This window comes from Coffea arabica, chromosome 9c (genome assembly GCF_036785885.1).
Source record: "Coffea arabica cultivar ET-39 chromosome 9c, Coffea Arabica ET-39 HiFi, whole genome shotgun sequence".
Classification (NCBI taxonomy): domain Eukaryota; kingdom Viridiplantae; phylum Streptophyta; class Magnoliopsida; order Gentianales; family Rubiaceae; genus Coffea; species Coffea arabica.
This window is the reverse complement of record NC_092326.1, coordinates 21,314,102-21,321,516: the sequence shown is the minus strand read 5'-3', so window position 1 is coordinate 21,321,516 and position 7,415 is coordinate 21,314,102. Positions and strand designations below refer to the sequence as shown.

The following is a 7,415-nucleotide window of genomic DNA, read 5'->3' as shown; positions in this document are numbered from 1 at the left end:
TTTTTCCTTTCTTCTTTTCTCCCAAGTGTTGGCCGAAACTTAACTTGTTTCTTTGGCTTTGGTCTTGCTAAGAAGATGAATACTAAGTCCCTTGGTCAAAGTCCACTACCTTTTTGATTAGCCAATCACAATTAAGCTTAGGAATATCATGGAACCTTTAGGAAGTCTAGCAACTTGTAATTAACCAAAAGTCACACTATGGCCCAATTAAATTCACAATCCTACCAATTTACTCCACAATTTACATACTTGACATATTCCAAAAACCTAATTACACCTCAATTACTCCACTAATCACTCAATCACTATAATTGCCTATAATAAAATATGTATTGTCATACATAAACTCAATTACATAAAAACCTTTTAGTCACAAGTAAAACTAGGGTTTTGATTTAAATTTAAATTGTCCAATTAAAAAAAAATGTGTTAAAACAAGACAAAGGAAAGAAATTGAAATTTTAAAAGAACGAGGGAAAAACATTGTCCTAAAAGTCGGGGTATCATAATCTACTCTCCTTAAAAGAATGTCGTCCTCGACATTCCAACTTGTACGAATCATGTGACAGCCCCACCTCCCCCTAAGGCGAACCAGAGGGTTCGGCGGGCCGCCTGCCCAGCTCTCGCCGGGACTCAGTCGTTCACTACATTCCTCAAACAGATTACAAGATAAAACTCAAATATTACAATATAAATCTCCAATATACATCAAATTCTCCAAAAATTACATTTCATAAGCGATGCGGAAACAATTCCCAACTATACATAAAATGATTCCAAATCCAAACTGTACAAGATATAGGCCATCCAGACACATGAATAAGCACAACAAGTCCTTCCTTCGCTTTGAACCCTGTGGAGGGGAATAAAATATTTTTGGGGTGAGCTAGAAGCTCAGCGAGTAACCAGTAAAATCAGTAATCAAATCGGTTTAACAATAGTTCATTTCAATGATGTCATAAATCAAATGATAAGTCCAGAAACAATTACAACATTTACAAAACATTAAATATGGAGTATCAATAATTCAAGAAACATGTACAATGGAAAGCGATAGTAACATTCATGAAAAGGATACGTTCGTTCTCCTGCCATTTCCTTATTTTTTTTTCATTTGAAATTGCATTTTTTTCATTCAACCTTTCCCGAACATCGTCCAAGCTCCACCAACCTCCACCAACCTACAAAGGTAATACTCGAGTATACCAAACGTTCATCCAGGTCCCTAATCGCCCGACCGAGTCCGCTTCTGGCTCGAGACGACCGGTAACAAGGGGCAATGGCCAGTTCAGCCCAAAAGGCTTACATTCATGCGCAAGTAGCATTTAATCATTAAGCATGAAAATTTCACATTTATTTAGGTCGAGTGCGATAAAGTACACACTCACCCAGAAAACTCGTTTTAACAATCATTGAAAGCACTTAACACATTATCAATCCATAATAACAAGCCAATAAGTCAAGGAAATATATCAAACAAGGAACACTCTCATATAAGCACGCATGATATGCAAGAAAACAGTTCAAAAATAACTTTGGAAACAGTTCAAAAGTAACTTTGGAAACAGTTCAAAAGTAAATAATGCAGGAAACGGTTCATAAATAACTTTAGAAATAGTTTGAGGTCACTCACCTTCACGGCTCAGAAATCATCCATCATATAACATTGCCTTGCTCAAATCCAAGTCTTAGATCACAAACTCAATGCAAACAAATCCCTTCAAAGTTCGGACAGCACTTCCCCTGAATTTGCTAACTTTTCCAGCCATCATGGCTTCATTATTTCCTCATTCCAACCCAAAGGTACACACACAACAACAAGTTCATCCAATAGCCATTCAGCAAGCTCCAAGTAGTACTAGTACAAGTCAAGCTAGGGAAAAGTCCGGAAATGAAAGTTAAGCTCAAAACCAGAAAAACAGTTTTGACGTCATTTTGCGGTAATGGTACCAAAGGCGCTACGATTGTCGGATGAAGGTGAAAGACCCACCGTTTCGAAGCTAAGAGATAGGGCTACAATATTTCAGAAGGTCACTCAACCCAGTTTCGAGTGTAACCAGGTCAAAAATGCAAGATACCATACCAGAATCACAAAAACAGATTCACAGAACGCATTCTAGCGGAAACATCACAAATCAGGTTATCCAAGTCAAAATCCAGAAATTCCCAAACCAGCTGAAAGATAAGAAACAGGGATCAATTTCATCAGAAGACCTCAACAACCAATTCCCAAGCAATTCCAGCCACAACAACCAATTACAGGCGCAATTCTTACATTCGGGTAAAACCAGAACAGCAATAGTAATTTCGACTTTTCACAAGCTATGCTGCTCCGATTGACCTGAAATTTTGTAGGCAACTCCAAAATGTCATTCCCTACAACTTTCATGTTTTAAGCCAAGGCCAATTCGGCCTCTAACTAGGAGCTATAAATTCGGGCAGAATGTTCCTTCACAAAACCTAATTTTCTGAAATTTCTTCCAAAACAGAAATTGATTGCAATTGACCACTTTTTCCACCTCATAGAGTCCTTAAACATCATTTCCAATCATCATATATAGCCACACAATCATGTTCATATTAAAACAGAAAAGTCCCCAAAAATTATAAAACTTCACCACTTCAACCACAAATCAAGAAATAATCCATAAACTTGCATCTCATACTACCACTAATCATGATTTAAGCATCAATTAAGGAAGGAGGGTGGTTCTTCACAACTCACCTTAGCAACACAAGAAAGAGAGCAACTAGTCACCTTAGCTTTCCAAACAACTTCACAACCAAGCTCAACTCCACCAAACTAAGAGGTTTTATGGAGTAATTGGAAGATTAATCGGTTTAATTGAAAGATTGGGCAAGATTGGAGACTAGAAAATTGAGAGCTTTTCTTCCCTTTTTTGAGCAAAGAATTCGGCCAAGAAGCTTGCAAAATGAAGAGATTTTTGGCCAATTTTAATTAAATGGTAAAGTTATGAATAGTAGTCAAACTCAAGACTAAATCTTATGGTGACACTTGTCAGCTTTAGGTTTAAAGCTTATCTTTTTGTCTCTCCAATACAAATATCTTAACACTTTGTAAAATAATATCACTTAATACAAAATTCCAACAAGTTGTCAAAAATATAATGCATTTACTGCACTTGCGGGTCCCACGTTCAAAATACGCTCTTAATTTCTTAAAAACTAACCGATACTAGAAAAATCATTTTAAAACTATCTTTGCTCATAAACTTTATCTGGGGAATTTTTCTAATAAAGAAAATGTAGAAAAGGCGGGCGATTAAAAAAAATAAACCCTAGAAATTAGAAAATTTCCGGGTTCTCACTCTCATTCTTTTTGGGGCGTCACAAATCAATTCAAGAGATCCCACAAAAGTCAAACAAGCATTTCCAAGCAAGCCTAATCCCACTTGTCTGATTTTCATTCTTACAAGAAATCACGGATATTTCATCAGACCCACAGTCCGGCATCCTAAACTTGAAGCCTAGGATACACAACAGAGATCAGAAACCTAAGCTCTGATACCAACTGTGACAGCCCCGCCTTACCCTACGGCGAACCAAAGGGTTCGGCGGACCGCCTGCCCAACTCTCGCCGGGACTCAGTCACTCACTACAGTCCTCAATTCAATTACAATATAAATCTCAAATGTTCCTCAAATTTACATATCATAAGCGAAGCGAAAACTACTTCTAAAGCGTGGAACGTACACATACATCCACTTCAATTCCAAACAGTTACACTAGCCCAACTATTACACAGAATGAATCCAAATCTAACCTATACAAGATATATGTCATCTAGTCACACGAACAACGTGATACAAGCGCTTGTTTATGCCATAAGTGGAATCTACATCCCTAGAATCTTCATTAAGTGAAATTTCTCTATTTGCATTCAGCATTTGTTAAACTAGATTTGTATATCAGATTTGTAGATTACAGCATTAGATTTTCTCTGCTCAAAATTAATTGTAAGTCTAAATAATAGAGAGAACAGGGGCTTAGTAATTGTTTAAATTGCTCCTCGTGGGATCGACCCGATACGCATCTTGTACTAAAATTGTGACCTGTATACTTGCAGTCCAACGGGTGTAAAATCGGAATTAAACTTGCATTGATACAAAAAGAACCCGTCAAGTTTTTGGCGCCGTTGCCGGGGAGCGGCAATATTAGGGCCTAGTCATCTCTATTAATTTAGACATTTTCATTGTTTTTATCCAAGTTGTTGAATTAAAACTGCAAAAATTTCTCTTATTTTTATTTGTAGTGCATGCACCGATCAAATAGAGAAGTTGCACATTTTGATCCTGAAATTGAAAGAACATTGCGGAGACAAAGGAGGAATACACTGCATCAAGAGGAACAAGAGGTTTGGCAGCCAATAGAAGATATCTTGATAGAATTACCATTTGAAGAAGAAATGGCGGAAAATGACCTAAATAGGCGAGTTCTGCGAGATTTTACTATACCGGGAACACAAGGTTCACAAACGAGCATAGCAAGGCCTGCGGTAAATGCTAACAACTTTGAGATTAAACCATCACTTATCCAAATGGTTCAACAATCTCAATTTGGAGGTAATGCAGTAGAAGATCCTAATACACACTTAGCTACATTCTTGGAAATTTGTGATACAATTAAAATGAACGGAGTTAGTGATGATGCTATAAGGCTAAGATTGTTCCCATTTTCATTGAGAGATAAGGCCAAACTTTGGCTACACTCTCATGCTCCCAATACTTTCACTGGATGGGATGAATTATCAAGAGCATTCTTAAATAAGTATTTTCCACCAGGTAAGACTGCTAAGCTTAGGATGGATATCACTAGTTTTAGCCAATTGGAAGGTGAATCATTATATGAGGCATGGGAAAGGTTTAGAGATCTGCTTCGGAAATGTCCACATCATGGACTGCCGGAGTGGTTAATCATACAAACCTTCTATAATGGTTTAGTTTTTTCTACTAAAACTATGATCGATGCAGCTGCAGGTAGAGCTTTAATGGGTAAAACACCCCAAGAAGCTCATAATTTGATAGAAGAAATGGCAGCAAATAACTACCAATGGGCCAATGAGAGAGATAATACAAGACGTCACGCAGGTATGATAGAAATGGACACTCTCAATATGCTGAGTGCTCAAATGAATAATGTGATGAAATTGCTAAGTAGACAAGGTCCAAGTTCATCTAATGCACATGTAGCATGCTGTTCTGTATGTGGAGGTGAACATGATACTAATGAGTGTGTCGATTCTGAACAGGTACAATTCGTCAATAATTACAATCGTAATGCTCAAAATAACCCCTACTCGAATACTTACAATCCGGGATGGAGAAATCATCCAAACTTCGGATGGAAGGATCAAGGAAATCAACCAAGGCCAACCAATCCACCGGGATTTCAATCAAGGCAACAACAAGCTGAAACTAAACCTGGTTGGGAGATGGTAGTGGAAAAGCTCACAAAAGTTACTTCAGACAGATTTGAGCGAGTAGAAGGAAGGTTGGACCAACTCACTACAATGTACAGGAATGTAGAGGTCCAAATTGGTCAAATTGCTAGTTCGTTGAATAATCGAAATCAAGGCGAATTACCTAGCAAAACAGAGGTCAATCCTAAGGAGCATGTGAAAGCCATTACTCTTCGTAGTGGTAAGCAATTAGAAGATCCTCCAGTGATGGAAGTTGAAAAAAATGAGAATGAAAAACAAGAAGGAAAGCAGAGGAACCAAGAGGCGATAGTGGAAGAAAATAGTCGGGAGGAATCAAGAGAAAATCAACCATCATCTTCCGCTACCATTCCAATACCCCCTGCGGTTCCATTTCCACAAAGATTAAAGCAAAATAAGTTTGATAAAGATTTTGAAAAATTTGTTAAACTTTTCAAACAATTGCACATTAACATTCCTTTTGCCGATGCTATTTTGCAGATTCCGTCTTATGCGAAATTTCTCAAGGAAATCATGACTAGAAAAAGAAAGTTGGAAGACTGCGAAACAATAGCATTAACAGAGGAATGTAGTGCAATTATTCAAAATAAGCTACCACCGAAGTTGAAGGATCCAGGGAGTTTTTCTATACCTTGCACCATAGGTAACGTTGATTTTTCTAAAGCATTGTGTGATCTTGGTGCTAGTGTATCATTAATACCTTTAACGGTGGCTAGACAATTGGGTTTGCATGAGCTTAAACGCACAAATATTACTTTGCAACTAGCGGATTGGTCTATTAGATATCCATTGGGAGTGTTGGAGAATGTATTGATAAAAGTTCAAAAATTTATCATTCCAGTGGATTTTGTGGTATTAGATATGGAAGAAGATATATCTATGCCAATTATTCTAGGTAGACCATTTCTAGCTACTGCAGGTACTATTATTGATGTCAAAAATGGCAAGCTTAAGTTTCAAGTAGGTGAAGAAGAGGTAGAATTTAATTTGAATGAAATGGAAAAATACCCTTCTTTTACCGATCATGCTTATTCTATTGGCACAATTGATAAACTAACCCAAGAGATGAGTCAAGTCAACTTTGACTTAGATCCTCTTGAGTATTGTTTAATGAGTTTAGGTAAGCAAGAAGATGTTTGTGAAGAAATTGAAGAATTGGCCAAGTACTTGGATTTTCAAGCACCTTATAAAAGGGGTAATTTGTATGAAAGTCTTGGCCAAGGAAAAGGGTTTTCACAACCTTCAGAAATTGAACCTCCAAGGTTAGAGCTCAAGCCACTTCCGACTCATCTAAGGTATGAATTTCTTGGAGAAAATAAAACTTTACCTGTAATTGTTAGTGCTGACCTTGATGATGAACAGTGTGCAAAGTTGTTAAGAGTTCTAAGAAGGCGTAAGAAGGCAATTGGATGGACAATTTCAGATATTAAAGGTATAAGTCCTTCTATATGCATGCATCGCATTTTATTGGAGGACAATTGCAAACCAGTGGTGGAAACACAAAGAAGACTCAATCCAAACATGAAAGAGGTGGTAAGAAATGAAATTCTTAAGTGGCTTGATGCAGGTATAGTCTTTCCTATCTCCGATAGTGTTTGGATTAGTCCAATTCATGTGGTACCAAAGAAAGGTGGAATAACTACAATCGTGGGTAAAAATGATGAATTGATTCCATCTAGACTTGTGGTAGGGTGGAGAGTGTGTATTGATTATCGTAAGTTAAATACGGTAACAAGAAAAGATCATTTTCCCCTACCATTTCTTGATCAATTATTGCAGCGAATAGCTGGATATGAATTTTACTGTTTTCTTGATGGTTTTTCAGGATATAATCAAATAGCTATAGCTCCAGAGGATCAAGAAAAGACCACATTTACATGTCCTTATGGCACTTTTGCCTTTAGAAGAATGCCATTTGGTTTATGCAATGCTCCTGCAACTTTTCAACGATGCATGA

At 37.3% G+C, this 7,415-nt stretch overlaps 1 non-coding gene across 1 annotated transcript; it reads right to left on the bottom strand.

Moving 5' to 3' along the window:
* Nucleotides 1-4,813: 4,813 nt before the first annotated feature.
* On the bottom strand, nt 4,814-4,920 carry LOC140014459 (small nucleolar RNA R71). The gene has a single exon (XR_011821220.1). It is a non-coding gene; the product is annotated as a small nucleolar RNA R71 (small nucleolar RNA).
* Between the last annotated feature and the right edge of the window lie 2,495 nt (nt 4,921-7,415).